General features: G+C 54.6%; 36 non-coding genes across 36 annotated transcripts; 7 read left to right on the forward strand and 29 right to left on the reverse strand.

The window, feature by feature from the left end:
- Positions 1-540: 540 nt before the first annotated feature.
- Trnag-gcc lies at positions 541-611 on the reverse strand. The gene has a single exon. It is a non-coding gene; the product is annotated as a tRNA-Gly (tRNA).
- A 342-nt stretch (positions 612-953) lies between these two features.
- Trnag-ucc lies at positions 954-1,025 on the forward strand. The gene has a single exon. It is a non-coding gene; the product is annotated as a tRNA-Gly (tRNA).
- A 610-nt stretch (positions 1,026-1,635) lies between these two features.
- On the reverse strand, positions 1,636-1,709 carry Trnai-aau. The gene has a single exon. It is a non-coding gene; the product is annotated as a tRNA-Ile (tRNA).
- Positions 1,710-1,907: 198 nt separating this feature from the next.
- Trnae-uuc lies at positions 1,908-1,979 on the reverse strand. Its single transcript has one exon. It is a non-coding gene; the product is annotated as a tRNA-Glu (tRNA).
- Positions 1,980-2,284: 305 nt separating this feature from the next.
- On the reverse strand, positions 2,285-2,357 carry Trnam-cau. The gene has a single exon. It is a non-coding gene; the product is annotated as a tRNA-Met (tRNA).
- A 381-nt stretch (positions 2,358-2,738) lies between these two features.
- Positions 2,739-2,809, reverse strand: Trnag-gcc. Its single transcript has one exon. It is a non-coding gene; the product is annotated as a tRNA-Gly (tRNA).
- Positions 2,810-3,151: 342 nt separating this feature from the next.
- Positions 3,152-3,223, forward strand: Trnag-ucc. The gene has a single exon. It is a non-coding gene; the product is annotated as a tRNA-Gly (tRNA).
- A 610-nt stretch (positions 3,224-3,833) lies between these two features.
- Trnai-aau lies at positions 3,834-3,907 on the reverse strand. Its single transcript has one exon. It is a non-coding gene; the product is annotated as a tRNA-Ile (tRNA).
- A 198-nt stretch (positions 3,908-4,105) lies between these two features.
- Positions 4,106-4,177, reverse strand: Trnae-uuc. Its single transcript has one exon. It is a non-coding gene; the product is annotated as a tRNA-Glu (tRNA).
- A 305-nt stretch (positions 4,178-4,482) lies between these two features.
- Positions 4,483-4,555, reverse strand: Trnam-cau. Its single transcript has one exon. It is a non-coding gene; the product is annotated as a tRNA-Met (tRNA).
- A 381-nt stretch (positions 4,556-4,936) lies between these two features.
- Trnag-gcc lies at positions 4,937-5,007 on the reverse strand. Its single transcript has one exon. It is a non-coding gene; the product is annotated as a tRNA-Gly (tRNA).
- A 342-nt stretch (positions 5,008-5,349) lies between these two features.
- Trnag-ucc lies at positions 5,350-5,421 on the forward strand. The gene has a single exon. It is a non-coding gene; the product is annotated as a tRNA-Gly (tRNA).
- A 610-nt stretch (positions 5,422-6,031) lies between these two features.
- Positions 6,032-6,105, reverse strand: Trnai-aau. Its single transcript has one exon. It is a non-coding gene; the product is annotated as a tRNA-Ile (tRNA).
- Positions 6,106-6,303: 198 nt separating this feature from the next.
- Trnae-uuc lies at positions 6,304-6,375 on the reverse strand. The gene has a single exon. It is a non-coding gene; the product is annotated as a tRNA-Glu (tRNA).
- Positions 6,376-6,680: 305 nt separating this feature from the next.
- Trnam-cau lies at positions 6,681-6,753 on the reverse strand. Its single transcript has one exon. It is a non-coding gene; the product is annotated as a tRNA-Met (tRNA).
- Positions 6,754-7,134: 381 nt separating this feature from the next.
- Positions 7,135-7,205, reverse strand: Trnag-gcc. The gene has a single exon. It is a non-coding gene; the product is annotated as a tRNA-Gly (tRNA).
- Positions 7,206-7,547: 342 nt separating this feature from the next.
- Positions 7,548-7,619, forward strand: Trnag-ucc. Its single transcript has one exon. It is a non-coding gene; the product is annotated as a tRNA-Gly (tRNA).
- Positions 7,620-8,229: 610 nt separating this feature from the next.
- On the reverse strand, positions 8,230-8,303 carry Trnai-aau. The gene has a single exon. It is a non-coding gene; the product is annotated as a tRNA-Ile (tRNA).
- A 198-nt stretch (positions 8,304-8,501) lies between these two features.
- On the reverse strand, positions 8,502-8,573 carry Trnae-uuc. The gene has a single exon. It is a non-coding gene; the product is annotated as a tRNA-Glu (tRNA).
- A 305-nt stretch (positions 8,574-8,878) lies between these two features.
- On the reverse strand, positions 8,879-8,951 carry Trnam-cau. Its single transcript has one exon. It is a non-coding gene; the product is annotated as a tRNA-Met (tRNA).
- Positions 8,952-9,332: 381 nt separating this feature from the next.
- Trnag-gcc lies at positions 9,333-9,403 on the reverse strand. The gene has a single exon. It is a non-coding gene; the product is annotated as a tRNA-Gly (tRNA).
- Positions 9,404-9,745: 342 nt separating this feature from the next.
- Positions 9,746-9,817, forward strand: Trnag-ucc. Its single transcript has one exon. It is a non-coding gene; the product is annotated as a tRNA-Gly (tRNA).
- A 610-nt stretch (positions 9,818-10,427) lies between these two features.
- On the reverse strand, positions 10,428-10,501 carry Trnai-aau. Its single transcript has one exon. It is a non-coding gene; the product is annotated as a tRNA-Ile (tRNA).
- A 182-nt stretch (positions 10,502-10,683) lies between these two features.
- Positions 10,684-10,755, reverse strand: Trnae-uuc. Its single transcript has one exon. It is a non-coding gene; the product is annotated as a tRNA-Glu (tRNA).
- Positions 10,756-11,060: 305 nt separating this feature from the next.
- Positions 11,061-11,133, reverse strand: Trnam-cau. The gene has a single exon. It is a non-coding gene; the product is annotated as a tRNA-Met (tRNA).
- A 381-nt stretch (positions 11,134-11,514) lies between these two features.
- Positions 11,515-11,585, reverse strand: Trnag-gcc. Its single transcript has one exon. It is a non-coding gene; the product is annotated as a tRNA-Gly (tRNA).
- A 342-nt stretch (positions 11,586-11,927) lies between these two features.
- On the forward strand, positions 11,928-11,999 carry Trnag-ucc. Its single transcript has one exon. It is a non-coding gene; the product is annotated as a tRNA-Gly (tRNA).
- Positions 12,000-12,609: 610 nt separating this feature from the next.
- Trnai-aau lies at positions 12,610-12,683 on the reverse strand. The gene has a single exon. It is a non-coding gene; the product is annotated as a tRNA-Ile (tRNA).
- Positions 12,684-12,881: 198 nt separating this feature from the next.
- Trnae-uuc lies at positions 12,882-12,953 on the reverse strand. The gene has a single exon. It is a non-coding gene; the product is annotated as a tRNA-Glu (tRNA).
- A 305-nt stretch (positions 12,954-13,258) lies between these two features.
- On the reverse strand, positions 13,259-13,331 carry Trnam-cau. Its single transcript has one exon. It is a non-coding gene; the product is annotated as a tRNA-Met (tRNA).
- Positions 13,332-13,712: 381 nt separating this feature from the next.
- On the reverse strand, positions 13,713-13,783 carry Trnag-gcc. The gene has a single exon. It is a non-coding gene; the product is annotated as a tRNA-Gly (tRNA).
- Positions 13,784-14,125: 342 nt separating this feature from the next.
- On the forward strand, positions 14,126-14,197 carry Trnag-ucc. The gene has a single exon. It is a non-coding gene; the product is annotated as a tRNA-Gly (tRNA).
- A 610-nt stretch (positions 14,198-14,807) lies between these two features.
- Trnai-aau lies at positions 14,808-14,881 on the reverse strand. The gene has a single exon. It is a non-coding gene; the product is annotated as a tRNA-Ile (tRNA).
- Positions 14,882-15,063: 182 nt separating this feature from the next.
- Positions 15,064-15,135, reverse strand: Trnae-uuc. Its single transcript has one exon. It is a non-coding gene; the product is annotated as a tRNA-Glu (tRNA).
- Positions 15,136-15,440: 305 nt separating this feature from the next.
- On the reverse strand, positions 15,441-15,513 carry Trnam-cau. The gene has a single exon. It is a non-coding gene; the product is annotated as a tRNA-Met (tRNA).
- A 381-nt stretch (positions 15,514-15,894) lies between these two features.
- On the reverse strand, positions 15,895-15,965 carry Trnag-gcc. The gene has a single exon. It is a non-coding gene; the product is annotated as a tRNA-Gly (tRNA).
- Positions 15,966-16,084: the final 119 nt, after the last annotated feature.

Below are 16,084 nucleotides of genomic sequence, written 5' to 3' on the forward strand. Positions count from 1 at the left end.
TGAAGCGTTGAAACGTTGTGGATAACAAACAAGAAATACGTTGGCGCCCTAGCAACAGCACCACCATCAGTCACAGAAAATTAAATGCCCCGGGTGAGGATCGAACTCACGACCTTAAGATTATGAGACTTACGCGCTGCCTACTGCGCTACCGAGGCACGGGTGCACCGCTTGTCCTGGAAACTGGGTAAATACCGTACCCAATATTAGACGTAGAGACACTGTACTTCCTGGATAACGTGTTCTGTTGCTACACGTGCACTGCCGGCCCAGTTGATTGCGGTGCTGCTGCAGCTGTTGCAACGATAGGCAGCACTCCTTGTCGTTAAAGTTTAGAGCCTCGGAGGCACCCGGACCCAGCAACTTGTGAGGCCAGGCCGACGCTAGTCTGTAGAACATGATGCGAGCGTCCTAGTGGGGACCCGCGAGTGCTGCGTTCTCGGTCCCTTCTCAAGGGAAATCCAGCTACACATCCTTGTGGATCGTGCATCTCAAGCGCTCAAGCGACGCGGCAGCATCATCGCGGGAAAAGCAAAATGATGCATCGGCCGGGAATCGAACCCGGGCCGCCCGCGTGGCAGGCGAGCATTCTACCACTGAACCACCGATGCTGGGGCCAGCGGTAACTTGACGCTGCTTCCCGAGCAGATGTCTCAAGGGAAAGTGGGACTGCCGTCAAGCGCCGTAGCATTCTGTGGGAAAGATGCTGCAGACGCTGAATCCTGCACTGCACTGCTTAAAAATGCCGCCAGAACGCGGTCCTCTGCGTACTCTTGCGTCGCCGGCGCCCAACTCTTGCCAAAGGATGCGAAATGTGCGCGGATACGCTGTCCGAATGCGTCTGGATGTGCTCCCCTAGCCTGCCTCGAAATGCGCCTGCCAGGTACGATCACCTTCGGCCGCTGCCGACTGGCGGGAAGCCGACACAGCGCGGACGCGCGGCGCTCGCTTGTGCGGTGGTGGTGTAATGGTCAGCATAGTTGCCTTCCAAGCAGTTGATCCGGGTTCGATTCCCGGCCACCGCAGCAGGCTTTTAATTTCGCGTATGAGTACTTTTGCCACGCGCTCTTAAATTATTGTTTTTTCGCGCTCTTACTCGCTGCATACCAGCCCTTAGTGTGTCTCGACTTGTCTCGTGTCTCGACTTGTCTCGACTTTGCTCAGCTGACGCGAGAGCTGACGCTCTCAAATCGGCCTTTATCAAAACGACAAGCACGAGAAACGACTGAGAGAGGTAAGGAGAGGCGAGGCGATGGACACACAGCACGCCCCCTTCATTTCACGGTGGCGTCTCCCTGACCGAATCGGGCTGTAGCTCCGAAAACAAAGGAGAAACAAAAATAGGAAGTAAAAGTGCAAATAGTGCCCTGTGTTCCCATGCGCTCACCCGCCCAAGTACTGACAAGGGCCAAAGTTGTTACGCATCGGCAATCGGACATTTTCTTTCATTTTCTCTTTATCGGTTGAGAACCAGTGTATTCAAGATATTATGGCCATTGCCGAGTGAATGCTGTAGCGCTTCCCGACGAGTCGGGTTCGGATCCTCTGTCAACTTCCACGCAGGGTGATGATCTTTTGGTCATCACACTCGCCAGCTGAAATCGGCGCTGCCTTTTCGTAGTAGTAAAAGAGTAGTGGCCCGTGGGGGGATCGAACCCACGACCTTCGCGTTATTAGCACGACGCTCTAACCAACTGAGCTAACGGGCGTCGGCAGATGCAGTTGCTCAGCCCTACGCTGGAAACAGGTGGCATGAAGCCATACACCATTTCTATTGTCGTCGTGTGTCTGCTTCCCTAGTCTATATTCTGCTGACGGTCACGAAACAGTAGCTATATTGCGAGCAGGACGGCAAACGGCTGCTCGGACAGCTCAAACTTGCCACGATTCGTGTGGAAAAAATTCCGTTCCGGTACCGGGAATCGAACCCGGGCCTCCTGGGTGAAAGCCAGGTATCCTAGCCACTAGACCACACCGGATGTGGACGTTTCGTTCGACCGTTCGTACGGTCGCTTGTCGCATTTCGTGTCGAGTGCCGCGTCGGCGCCCCTCTCTCTTTGCGAGCATCTTTGCACATACTGACTGGCAAGGCGCGCACCTCAAACGTCGCAGAGCAATGCTTTTGGCTTCATGCTCTGCTGGGAGAAGAGGAAAAGGGAAGCTGTAAGTAGCAATAACAGGAAGTAAACATTTTCCCGCTGAAGCGTTGAAACGTTGTGGATAACAAACAAGAAATACGTTGGCGCCCTAGCAACAGCACCACCATCAGTCACAGAAAATTAAATGCCCCGGGTGAGGATCGAACTCACGACCTTAAGATTATGAGACTTACGCGCTGCCTACTGCGCTACCGAGGCACGGGTGCACCGCTTGTCCTGGAAACTGGGTAAATAGCGTACCCAATATTAGACGTAGAGACACTGTACTTCCTGGATAACGTGTTCTGTTGCTACACGTGCACTGCCGGCCCAGTTGATTGCGGTGCTGCTGCAGCTGTTGCAACGATAGGCAGCACTCCTTGTCGTTAAAGTTTAGAGCCTCGGAGGCACCCGGACCCAGCAACTTGTGAGGCCAGGCCGACGCTAGTCTGTAGAACATGATGCGAGCGTCCTAGTGGGGACCCGCGAGTGCTGCGTTCTCGGTCCTTCTCAAGGGAAATCCAGCTACACATCCTTGTGGATCGTGCATCTCAAGCGCTCAAGCGACGCGGCAGCATCATCGCGGGAAAAGCAAAATGATGCATCGGCCGGGAATCGAACCCGGGCCGCCCGCGTGGCAGGCGAGCATTCTACCACTGAACCACCGATGCTGGGGCCAGCGGTAACTTGACGCTGCTTCCCGAGCAGATGTCTCAAGGGAAAGTGGGACTGCCGTCAAGCGCCGTAGCATTCTGTGGGAAAGATGCTGCAGACGCTGAATCCTGCACTGCACTGCTTAAAAATGCCGCCAGAACGCGGTCCTCTGCGTACTCTTGCGTCGCCGGCGCCCAACTCTTGCCAAAGGATGCGAAATGTGCGCGGATACGCTGTCCGAATGCGTCTGGATGTGCTCCCCTAGCCTGCCTCGAAATGCGCCTGCCAGGTACGATCACCTTCGGCCGCTGCCGACTGGCGGGAAGCCGACACAGCGCGGACGCGCGGCGCTCGCTTGTGCGGTGGTGGTGTAATGGTCAGCATAGTTGCCTTCCAAGCAGTTGATCCGGGTTCGATTCCCGGCCACCGCAGCAGGCTTTTAATTTCGCGTATGAGTACTTTTGCCACGCGCTCTTAAATTATTGTTTTTTCGCGCTCTTACTCGCTGCATACCAGCCCTTAGTGTGTCTCGACTTGTCTCGTGTCTCGACTTGTCTCGACTTTGCTCAGCTGACGCGAGAGCTGACGCTCTCAAATCGGCCTTTATCAAAACGACAAGCACGAGAAACGACTGAGAGAGGTAAGGAGAGGCGAGGCGATGGACACACAGCACGCCCCCTTCATTTCACGGTGGCGTCTCCCTGACCGAATCGGGCTGTAGCTCCGAAAACAAAGGAGAAACAAAAATAGGAAGTAAAAGTGCAAATAGTGCCCTGTGTTCCCATGCGCTCACCCGCCCAAGTACTGACAAGGGCCAAAGTTGTTACGCATCGGCAATCGGACATTTTCTTTCATTTTCTCTTTATCGGTTGAGAACCAGTGTATTCAAGATATTATGGCCATTGCCGAGTGAATGCTGTAGCGCTTCCCGACGAGTCGGGTTCGGATCCTCTGTCAACTTCCACGCAGGGTGATGATCTTTTGGTCATCACACTCGCCAGCTGAAATCGGCGCTGCCTTTTCGTAGTAGTAAAAGAGTAGTGGCCCGTGGGGGGATCGAACCCACGACCTTCGCGTTATTAGCACGACGCTCTAACCAACTGAGCTAACGGGCGTCGGCAGATGCAGTTGCTCAGCCCTACGCTGGAAACAGGTGGCATGAAGCCATACACCATTTCTATGGTCGTCGTGTGTCTGCTTCCCTAGTCTATATTCTGCTGACGGTCACGAAACAGTAGCTATATTGCGAGCAGGACGGCAAACGGCTGCTCGGACAGCTCAAACTTGCCACGATTCGTGTGGAAAAAATTCCGTTCCGGTACCGGGAATCGAACCCGGGCCTCCTGGGTGAAAGCCAGGTATCCTAGCCACTAGACCACACCGGATGTGGACGTTTCGTTCGACCGTTCGTACGGTCGCTTGTCGCATTTCGTGTCGAGTGCCGCGTCGGCGCCCCTCTCTCTTTGCGAGCATCTTTGCACATACTGACTGGCAAGGCGCGCACCTCAAACGTCGCAGAGCAATGCTTTTGGCTTCATGCTCTGCTGGGAGAAGAGGAAAAGGGAAGCTGTAAGTAGCAATAACAGGAAGTAAACATTTTCCCGCTGAAGCGTTGAAACGTTGTGGATAACAAACAAGAAATACGTTGGCGCCCTAGCAACAGCACCACCATCAGTCACAGAAAATTAAATGCCCCGGGTGAGGATCGAACTCACGACCTTAAGATTATGAGACTTACGCGCTGCCTACTGCGCTACCGAGGCACGGGTGCACCGCTTGTCCTGGAAACTGGGTAAATAGCGTACCCAATATTAGACGTAGAGACACTGTACTTCCTGGATAACGTGTTCTGTTGCTACACGTGCACTGCCGGCCCAGTTGATTGCGGTGCTGCTGCAGCTGTTGCAACGATAGGCAGCACTCCTTGTCGTTAAAGTTTAGAGCCTCGGAGGCACCCGGACCCAGCAACTTGTGAGGCCAGGCCGACGCTAGTCTGTAGAACATGATGCGAGCGTCCTAGTGGGGACCCGCGAGTGCTGCGTTCTCGGTCCTTCTCAAGGGAAATCCAGCTACACATCCTTGTGGATCGTGCATCTCAAGCGCTCAAGCGACGCGGCAGCATCATCGCGGGAAAAGCAAAATGATGCATCGGCCGGGAATCGAACCCGGGCCGCCCGCGTGGCAGGCGAGCATTCTACCACTGAACCACCGATGCTGGGGCCAGCGGTAACTTGACGCTGCTTCCCGAGCAGATGTCTCAAGGGAAAGTGGGACTGCCGTCAAGCGCCGTAGCATTCTGTGGGAAAGATGCTGCAGACGCTGAATCCTGCACTGCACTGCTTAAAAATGCCGCCAGAACGCGGTCCTCTGCGTACTCTTGCGTCGCCGGCGCCCAACTCTTGCCAAAGGATGCGAAATGTGCGCGGATACGCTGTCCGAATGCGTCTGGATGTGCTCCCCTAGCCTGCCTCGAAATGCGCCTGCCAGGTACGATCACCTTCGGCCGCTGCCGACTGGCGGGAAGCCGACACAGCGCGGACGCGCGGCGCTCGCTTGTGCGGTGGTGGTGTAATGGTCAGCATAGTTGCCTTCCAAGCAGTTGATCCGGGTTCGATTCCCGGCCACCGCAGCAGGCTTTTAATTTCGCGTATGAGTACTTTTGCCACGCGCTCTTAAATTATTGTTTTTTCGCGCTCTTACTCGCTGCATACCAGCCCTTAGTGTGTCTCGACTTGTCTCGTGTCTCGACTTGTCTCGACTTTGCTCAGCTGACGCGAGAGCTGACGCTCTCAAATCGGCCTTTATCAAAACGACAAGCACGAGAAACGACTGAGAGAGGTAAGGAGAGGCGAGGCGATGGACACACAGCACGCCCCCTTCATTTCACGGTGGCGTCTCCCTGACCGAATCGGGCTGTAGCTCCGAAAACAAAGGAGAAACAAAAATAGGAAGTAAAAGTGCAAATAGTGCCCTGTGTTCCCATGCGCTCACCCGCCCAAGTACTGACAAGGGCCAAAGTTGTTACGCATCGGCAATCGGACATTTTCTTTCATTTTCTCTTTATCGGTTGAGAACCAGTGTATTCAAGATATTATGGCCATTGCCGAGTGAATGCTGTAGCGCTTCCCGACGAGTCGGGTTCGGATCCTCTGTCAACTTCCACGCAGGGTGATGATCTTTTGGTCATCACACTCGCCAGCTGAAATCGGCGCTGCCTTTTCGTAGTAGTAAAAGAGTAGTGGCCCGTGGGGGGATCGAACCCACGACCTTCGCGTTATTAGCACGACGCTCTAACCAACTGAGCTAACGGGCGTCGGCAGATGCAGTTGCTCAGCCCTACGCTGGAAACAGGTGGCATGAAGCCATACACCATTTCTATGGTCGTCGTGTGTCTGCTTCCCTAGTCTATATTCTGCTGACGGTCACGAAACAGTAGCTATATTGCGAGCAGGACGGCAAACGGCTGCTCGGACAGCTCAAACTTGCCACGATTCGTGTGGAAAAAATTCCGTTCCGGTACCGGGAATCGAACCCGGGCCTCCTGGGTGAAAGCCAGGTATCCTAGCCACTAGACCACACCGGATGTGGACGTTTCGTTCGACCGTTCGTACGGTCGCTTGTCGCATTTCGTGTCGAGTGCCGCGTCGGCGCCCCTCTCTCTTTGCGAGCATCTTTGCACATACTGACTGGCAAGGCGCGCACCTCAAACGTCGCAGAGCAATGCTTTTGGCTTCATGCTCTGCTGGGAGAAGAGGAAAAGGGAAGCTGTAAGTAGCAATAACAGGAAGTAAACATTTTCCCGCTGAAGCGTTGAAACGTTGTGGATAACAAACAAGAAATACGTTGGCGCCCTAGCAACAGCACCACCATCAGTCACAGAAAATTAAATGCCCCGGGTGAGGATCGAACTCACGACCTTAAGATTATGAGACTTACGCGCTGCCTACTGCGCTACCGAGGCACGGGTGCACCGCTTGTCCTGGAAACTGGGTAAATAGCGTACCCAATATTAGACGTAGAGACACTGTACTTCCTGGATAACGTGTTCTGTTGCTACACGTGCACTGCCGGCCCAGTTGATTGCGGTGCTGCTGCAGCTGTTGCAACGATAGGCAGCACTCCTTGTCGTTAAAGTTTAGAGCCTCGGAGGCACCCGGACCCAGCAACTTGTGAGGCCAGGCCGACGCTAGTCTGTAGAACATGATGCGAGCGTCCTAGTGGGGACCCGCGAGTGCTGCGTTCTCGGTCCTTCTCAAGGGAAATCCAGCTACACATCCTTGTGGATCGTGCATCTCAAGCGCTCAAGCGACGCGGCAGCATCATCGCGGGAAAAGCAAAATGATGCATCGGCCGGGAATCGAACCCGGGCCGCCCGCGTGGCAGGCGAGCATTCTACCACTGAACCACCGATGCTGGGGCCAGCGGTAACTTGACGCTGCTTCCCGAGCAGATGTCTCAAGGGAAAGTGGGACTGCCGTCAAGCGCCGTAGCATTCTGTGGGAAAGATGCTGCAGACGCTGAATCCTGCACTGCACTGCTTAAAAATGCCGCCAGAACGCGGTCCTCTGCGTACTCTTGCGTCGCCGGCGCCCAACTCTTGCCAAAGGATGCGAAATGTGCGCGGATACGCTGTCCGAATGCGTCTGGATGTGCTCCCCTAGCCTGCCTCGAAATGCGCCTGCCAGGTACGATCACCTTCGGCCGCTGCCGACTGGCGGGAAGCCGACACAGCGCGGACGCGCGGCGCTCGCTTGTGCGGTGGTGGTGTAATGGTCAGCATAGTTGCCTTCCAAGCAGTTGATCCGGGTTCGATTCCCGGCCACCGCAGCAGGCTTTTAATTTCGCGTATGAGTACTTTTGCCACGCGCTCTTAAATTATTGTTTTTTCGCGCTCTTACTCGCTGCATACCAGCCCTTAGTGTGTCTCGACTTGTCTCGTGTCTCGACTTGTCTCGACTTTGCTCAGCTGACGCGAGAGCTGACGCTCTCAAATCGGCCTTTATCAAAACGACAAGCACGAGAAACGACTGAGAGAGGTAAGGAGAGGCGAGGCGATGGACACACAGCACGCCCCCTTCATTTCACGGTGGCGTCTCCCTGACCGAATCGGGCTGTAGCTCCGAAAACAAAGGAGAAACAAAAATAGGAAGTAAAAGTGCAAATAGTGCCCTGTGTTCCCATGCGCTCACCCGCCCAAGTACTGACAAGGGCCAAAGTTGTTACGCATCGGCAATCGGACATTTTCTTTCATTTTCTCTTTATCGGTTGAGAACCAGTGTATTCAAGATATTATGGCCATTGCCGAGTGAATGCTGTAGCGCTTCCCGACGAGTCGGGTTCGGATCCTCTGTCAACTTCCACGCAGGGTGATGATCTTTTGGTCATCACACTCGCCAGCTGAAATCGGCGCTGCCTTTTCGTAGTAGTAAAAGAGTAGTGGCCCGTGGGGGGATCGAACCCACGACCTTCGCGTTATTAGCACGACGCTCTAACCAACTGAGCTAACGGGCGTCGGCAGATGCAGTTGCTCAGCCCTACGCTGGAAACAGGTGGCATGAAGCCATACACCATTTCTATGGTCGTCGTGTGTCTGCTTCCCTAGTCTATATTCTGCTGACGGTCACGAAACAGTAGCTATATTGCGAGCAGGACGGCAAACGGCTGCTCGGACAGCTCAAACTTGCCACGATTCGTGTGGAAAAAATTCCGTTCCGGTACCGGGAATCGAACCCGGGCCTCCTGGGTGAAAGCCAGGTATCCTAGCCACTAGACCACACCGGATGTGGACGTTTCGTTCGACCGTTCGTACGGTCGCTTGTCGCATTTCGTGTCGAGTGCCGCGTCGGCGCCCCTCTCTCTTTGCGAGCATCTTTGCACATACTGACTGGCAAGGCGCGCACCTCAAACGTCGCAGAGCAATGCTTTTGGCTTCATGCTCTGCTGGGAGAAGAGGAAAAGGGAAGCTGTAAGTAGCAATAACAGGAAGTAAACATTTTCCCGCTGAAGCGTTGAAACGTTGTGGATAACAAACAAGAAATACGTTGGCGCCCTAGCAACAGCACCACCATCAGTCACAGAAAATTAAATGCCCCGGGTGAGGATCGAACTCACGACCTTAAGATTATGAGACTTACGCGCTGCCTACTGCGCTACCGAGGCACGGGTGCACCGCTTGTCCTGGAAACTGGGTAAATAGCGTACCCAATATTAGACGTAGAGACACTGTACTTCCTGGATAACGTGTTCTGTTGCTACACGTGCACTGCCGGCCCAGTTGATTGCGGTGCTGCTGCAGCTGTTGCAACGATAGGCAGCACTCCTTGTCGTTAAAGTTTAGAGCCTCGGAGGCACCCGGACCCAGCAACTTGTGAGGCCAGGCCGACGCTAGTCTGTAGAACATGATGCGAGCGTCCTAGTGGGGACCCGCGAGTGCTGCGTTCTCGGTCCTTCTCAAGGGAAATCCAGCTACACATCCTTGTGGATCGTGCATCTCAAGCGCTCAAGCGACGCGGCAGCATCATCGCGGGAAAAGCAAAATGATGCATCGGCCGGGAATCGAACCCGGGCCGCCCGCGTGGCAGGCGAGCATTCTACCACTGAACCACCGATGCTGGGGCCAGCGGTAACTTGACGCTGCTTCCCGAGCAGATGTCTCAAGGGAAAGTGGGACTGCCGTCAAGCGCCGTAGCATTCTGTGGGAAAGATGCTGCAGACGCTGAATCCTGCACTGCACTGCTTAAAAATGCCGCCAGAACGCGGTCCTCTGCGTACTCTTGCGTCGCCGGCGCCCAACTCTTGCCAAAGGATGCGAAATGTGCGCGGATACGCTGTCCGAATGCGTCTGGATGTGCTCCCCTAGCCTGCCTCGAAATGCGCCTGCCAGGTACGATCACCTTCGGCCGCTGCCGACTGGCGGGAAGCCGACACAGCGCGGACGCGCGGCGCTCGCTTGTGCGGTGGTGGTGTAATGGTCAGCATAGTTGCCTTCCAAGCAGTTGATCCGGGTTCGATTCCCGGCCACCGCAGCAGGCTTTTAATTTCGCGTATGAGTACTTTTGCCACGCGCTCTTAAATTATTGTTTTTTCGCGCTCTTACTCGCTGCATACCAGCCCTTAGTGTGTCTCGACTTGTCTCGTGTCTCGACTTGTCTCGACTTTGCTCAGCTGACGCGAGAGCTGACGCTCTCAAATCGGCCTTTATCAAAACGACAAGCACGAGAAACGACTGAGAGAGGTAAGGAGAGGCGAGGCGATGGACACACAGCACGCCCCCTTCATTTCACGGTGGCGTCTCCCTGACCGAATCGGGCTGTAGCTCCGAAAACAAAGGAGAAACAAAAATAGGAAGTAAAAGTGCAAATAGTGCCCTGTGTTCCCATGCGCTCACCCGCCCAAGTACTGACAAGGGCCAAAGTTGTTACGCATCGGCAATCGGACATTTTCTTTCATTTTCTCTTTATCGGTTGAGAACCAGTGTATTCAAGATATTATGGCCATTGCCGAGTGAATGCTGTAGCGCTTCCCGACGAGTCGGGTTCGGATCCTCTGTCAACTTCCACGCAGGGTGATGATCTTTTGGTCATCACACTCGCCAGCTGAAATCGGCGCTGCCTTTTCGTAGTAGTAAAAGAGTAGTGGCCCGTGGGGGGATCGAACCCACGACCTTCGCGTTATTAGCACGACGCTCTAACCAACTGAGCTAACGGGCGTCGGCAGATGCAGTTGCTCAGCCCTACGCTGGAAACAGGTGGCATGAAGCCATACACCATTTCTATGGTCGTCGTGTGTCTGCTTCCCTAGTCTATATTCTGCTGACGGTCACGAAACAGTAGCTATATTGCGAGCAGGACGGCAAACGGCTGCTCGGACGATTCGTGTGGAAAAAATTCCGTTCCGGTACCGGGAATCGAACCCGGGCCTCCTGGGTGAAAGCCAGGTATCCTAGCCACTAGACCACACCGGATGTGGACGTTTCGTTCGACCGTTCGTACGGTCGCTTGTCGCATTTCGTGTCGAGTGCCGCGTCGGCGCCCCTCTCTCTTTGCGAGCATCTTTGCACATACTGACTGGCAAGGCGCGCACCTCAAACGTCGCAGAGCAATGCTTTTGGCTTCATGCTCTGCTGGGAGAAGAGGAAAAGGGAAGCTGTAAGTAGCAATAACAGGAAGTAAACATTTTCCCGCTGAAGCGTTGAAACGTTGTGGATAACAAACAAGAAATACGTTGGCGCCCTAGCAACAGCACCACCATCAGTCACAGAAAATTAAATGCCCCGGGTGAGGATCGAACTCACGACCTTAAGATTATGAGACTTACGCGCTGCCTACTGCGCTACCGAGGCACGGGTGCACCGCTTGTCCTGGAAACTGGGTAAATACCGTACCCAATATTAGACGTAGAGACACTGTACTTCCTGGATAACGTGTTCTGTTGCTACACGTGCACTGCCGGCCCAGTTGATTGCGGTGCTGCTGCAGCTGTTGCAACGATAGGCAGCACTCCTTGTCGTTAAAGTTTAGAGCCTCGGAGGCACCCGGACCCAGCAACTTGTGAGGCCAGGCCGACGCTAGTCTGTAGAACATGATGCGAGCGTCCTAGTGGGGACCCGCGAGTGCTGCGTTCTCGGTCCTTCTCAAGGGAAATCCAGCTACACATCCTTGTGGATCGTGCATCTCAAGCGCTCAAGCGACGCGGCAGCATCATCGCGGGAAAAGCAAAATGATGCATCGGCCGGGAATCGAACCCGGGCCGCCCGCGTGGCAGGCGAGCATTCTACCACTGAACCACCGATGCTGGGGCCAGCGGTAACTTGACGCTGCTTCCCGAGCAGATGTCTCAAGGGAAAGTGGGACTGCCGTCAAGCGCCGTAGCATTCTGTGGGAAAGATGCTGCAGACGCTGAATCCTGCACTGCACTGCTTAAAAATGCCGCCAGAACGCGGTCCTCTGCGTACTCTTGCGTCGCCGGCGCCCAACTCTTGCCAAAGGATGCGAAATGTGCGCGGATACGCTGTCCGAATGCGTCTGGATGTGCTCCCCTAGCCTGCCTCGAAATGCGCCTGCCAGGTACGATCACCTTCGGCCGCTGCCGACTGGCGGGAAGCCGACACAGCGCGGACGCGCGGCGCTCGCTTGTGCGGTGGTGGTGTAATGGTCAGCATAGTTGCCTTCCAAGCAGTTGATCCGGGTTCGATTCCCGGCCACCGCAGCAGGCTTTTAATTTCGCGTATGAGTACTTTTGCCACGCGCTCTTAAATTATTGTTTTTTCGCGCTCTTACTCGCTGCATACCAGCCCTTAGTGTGTCTCGACTTGTCTCGTGTCTCGACTTGTCTCGACTTTGCTCAGCTGACGCGAGAGCTGACGCTCTCAAATCGGCCTTTATCAAAACGACAAGCACGAGAAACGACTGAGAGAGGTAAGGAGAGGCGAGGCGATGGACACACAGCACGCCCCCTTCATTTCACGGTGGCGTCTCCCTGACCGAATCGGGCTGTAGCTCCGAAAACAAAGGAGAAACAAAAATAGGAAGTAAAAGTGCAAATAGTGCCCTGTGTTCCCATGCGCTCACCCGCCCAAGTACTGACAAGGGCCAAAGTTGTTACGCATCGGCAATCGGACATTTTCTTTCATTTTCTCTTTATCGGTTGAGAACCAGTGTATTCAAGATATTATGGCCATTGCCGAGTGAATGCTGTAGCGCTTCCCGACGAGTCGGGTTCGGATCCTCTGTCAACTTCCACGCAGGGTGATGATCTTTTGGTCATCACACTCGCCAGCTGAAATCGGCGCTGCCTTTTCGTAGTAGTAAAAGAGTAGTGGCCCGTGGGGGGATCGAACCCACGACCTTCGCGTTATTAGCACGACGCTCTAACCAACTGAGCTAACGGGCGTCGGCAGATGCAGTTGCTCAGCCCTACGCTGGAAACAGGTGGCATGAAGCCATACACCATTTCTATGGTCGTCGTGTGTCTGCTTCCCTAGTCTATATTCTGCTGACGGTCACGAAACAGTAGCTATATTGCGAGCAGGACGGCAAACGGCTGCTCGGACAGCTCAAACTTGCCACGATTCGTGTGGAAAAAATTCCGTTCCGGTACCGGGAATCGAACCCGGGCCTCCTGGGTGAAAGCCAGGTATCCTAGCCACTAGACCACACCGGATGTGGACGTTTCGTTCGACCGTTCGTACGGTCGCTTGTCGCATTTCGTGTCGAGTGCCGCGTCGGCGCCCCTCTCTCTTTGCGAGCATCTTTGCACATACTGACTGGCAAGGCGCGCACCTCAAACGTCGCAGAGCAATGCTTTTGGCTTCATGCTCTGCTGGGAGAAGAGGAAAAGGGAAGCTGTAAGTAGCAATAACAGGAAGTAAACATTTTCCCGCTGAAGCGTTGAAACGTTGTGGATAACAAACAAGAAATACGTTGGCGCCCTAGCAACAGCACCACCATCAGTCACAGAAAATTAAATGCCCCGGGTGAGGATCGAACTCACGACCTTAAGATTATGAGACTTACGCGCTGCCTACTGCGCTACCGAGGCACGGGTGCACCGCTTGTCCTGGAAACTGGGTAAATACCGTACCCAATATTAGACGTAGAGACACTGTACTTCCTGGATAACGTGTTCTGTTGCTACACGTGCACTGCCGGCCCAGTTGATTGCGGTGCTGCTGCAGCTGTTGCAACGATAGGCAGCACTCCTTGTCGTTAAAGTTTAGAGCCTCGGAGGCACCCGGACCCAGCAACTTGTGAGGCCAGGCCGACGCTAGTCTGTAGAACATGATGCGAGCGTCCTAGTGGGGACCCGCGAGTGCTGCGTTCTCGGTCCTTCTCAAGGGAAATCCAGCTACACATCCTTGTGGATCGTGCATCTCAAGCGCTCAAGCGACGCGGCAGCATCATCGCGGGAAAAGCAAAATGATGCATCGGCCGGGAATCGAACCCGGGCCGCCCGCGTGGCAGGCGAGCATTCTACCACTGAACCACCGATGCTGGGGCCAGCGGTAACTTGACGCTGCTTCCCGAGCAGATGTCTCAAGGGAAAGTGGGACTGCCGTCAAGCGCCGTAGCATTCTGTGGGAAAGATGCTGCAGACGCTGAATCCTGCACTTCACTGCTTAAAAATGCCGCCAGAACGCGGTCCTCTGCGTACTCTTGCGTCGCCGGCGCCCAACTCTTGCCAAAGGATGCGAAATGTGCGCGGATACGCTGTCCGAATGCGTCTGGATGTGCTCCCCTAGCCTGCCTCGAAATGCGCCTGCCAGGTACGATCACCTTCGGCCGCTGCCGACTGGCGGGAAGCCGACACAGCGCGGACGCGCGGCGCTCGCTTGTGCGGTGGTGGTGTAATGGTCAGCATAGTTGCCTTCCAAGCAGTTGATCCGGGTTCGATTCCCGGCCACCGCAGCAGGCTTTTAATTTCGCGTATGAGTACTTTTGCCACGCGCTCTTAAATTATTGTTTTTTCGCGCTCTTACTCGCTGCATACCAGCCCTTAGTGTGTCTCGACTTGTCTCGTGTCTCGACTTGTCTCGACTTTGCTCAGCTGACGCGAGAGCTGACGCTCTCAAATCGGCCTTTATCAAAACGACAAGCACGAGAAACGACTGAGAGAGGTAAGGAGAGGCGAGGCGATGGACACACAGCACGCCCCCTTCATTTCACGGTGGCGTCTCCCTGACCGAATCGGGCTGTAGCTCCGAAAACAAAGGAGAAACAAAAATAGGAAGTAAAAGTGCAAATAGTGCCCTGTGTTCCCATGCGCTCACCCGCCCAAGTACTGACAAGGGCCAAAGTTGTTACGCATCGGCAATCGGACATTTTCTTTCATTTTCTCTTTATCGGTTGAGAACCAGTGTATTCAAGATATTATGGCCATTGCCGAGTGAATGCTGTAGCGCTTCCCGACGAGTCGGGTTCGGATCCTCTGTCAACTTCCACGCAGGGTGATGATCTTTTGGTCATCACACTCGCCAGCTGAAATCGGCGCTGCCTTTTCGTAGTAGTAAAAGAGTAGTGGCCCGTGGGGGGATCGAACCCACGACCTTCGCGTTATTAGCACGACGCTCTAACCAACTGAGCTAACGGGCGTCGGCAGATGCAGTTGCTCAGCCCTACGCTGGAAACAGGTGGCATGAAGCCATACACCATTTCTATGGTCGTCGTGTGTCTGCTTCCCTAGTCTATATTCTGCTGACGGTCACGAAACAGTAGCTATATTGCGAGCAGGACGGCAAACGGCTGCTCGGACGATTCGTGTGGAAAAAATTCCGTTCCGGTACCGGGAATCGAACCCGGGCCTCCTGGGTGAAAGCCAGGTATCCTAGCCACTAGACCACACCGGATGTGGACGTTTCGTTCGACCGTTCGTACGGTCGCTTGTCGCATTTCGTGTCGAGTGCCGCGTCGGCGCCCCTCTCTCTTTGCGAGCATCTTTGCACATACTGACTGGCAAGGCGCGCACCTCAAACGTCGCAGAGCAATGCTTTTGGCTTCATGCTCTGCTGGGAGAAGAGGAAAAGGGAAGCTGTAAGTAGCAATAACAGGAAGTAAACATTTTCCCGCTGAAGCGTTGAAACGTTGTGGATAACAAACAAGAAATACGTTGGCGCCCTAGCAACAGCACCACCATCAGTCACAGAAAATTAAATGCCCCGGGTGAGGATCGAACTCACGACCTTAAGATTATGAGACTTACGCGCTGCCTACTGCGCTACCGAGGCACGGGTGCACCGCTTGTCCTGGAAACTGGGTAAATACCGTACCCAATATTAGACGTAGAGACACTGTACTTCCTGGATAACGTGTTCTGTTGCTACACGTGCACTGCCGGCCCAGTTGATTGCGGTGCTGCTGCAGCTGTTGCAACGATAGGCAGCACTCCTTGTCGTTAAAGTTTAGAGCCTCGGAGGCACCCGGACCCAGCAACTTGTGAGGCCAGGCCGACGCTAGTCTGTAGAACATGATGCGAGCGTCCTAGTGGGGACCCGCGAGTGCTGCGTTCTCGGTCCTTCTCAAGGGAAATCCAGCTACACATCCTTGTGGATCGTGCATCTCAAGCGCTCAAGCGACGCGGCAGCATCATCGCGGGAAAAGCAAAATGATGCATCGGCCGGGAATCGAACCCGGGCCGCCCGCGTGGCAGGCGAGCATTCTACCACTGAACCACCGATGCTGGGGCCAGCGGTAACTTGACGCTGCTTCCCGAGCAGATGTCTCAAGGGAAAGTGGGACTGCCGTCAAGCGCCGTAGCATTCTGTGGGAAAGATGCTGCAGACGCTGAATCCTGCACTG

This window comes from Schistocerca americana, chromosome 2, assembly GCF_021461395.2.
Source record: "Schistocerca americana isolate TAMUIC-IGC-003095 chromosome 2, iqSchAmer2.1, whole genome shotgun sequence".
Classification (NCBI taxonomy): Eukaryota; Metazoa; Arthropoda; class Insecta; order Orthoptera; family Acrididae; genus Schistocerca; species Schistocerca americana.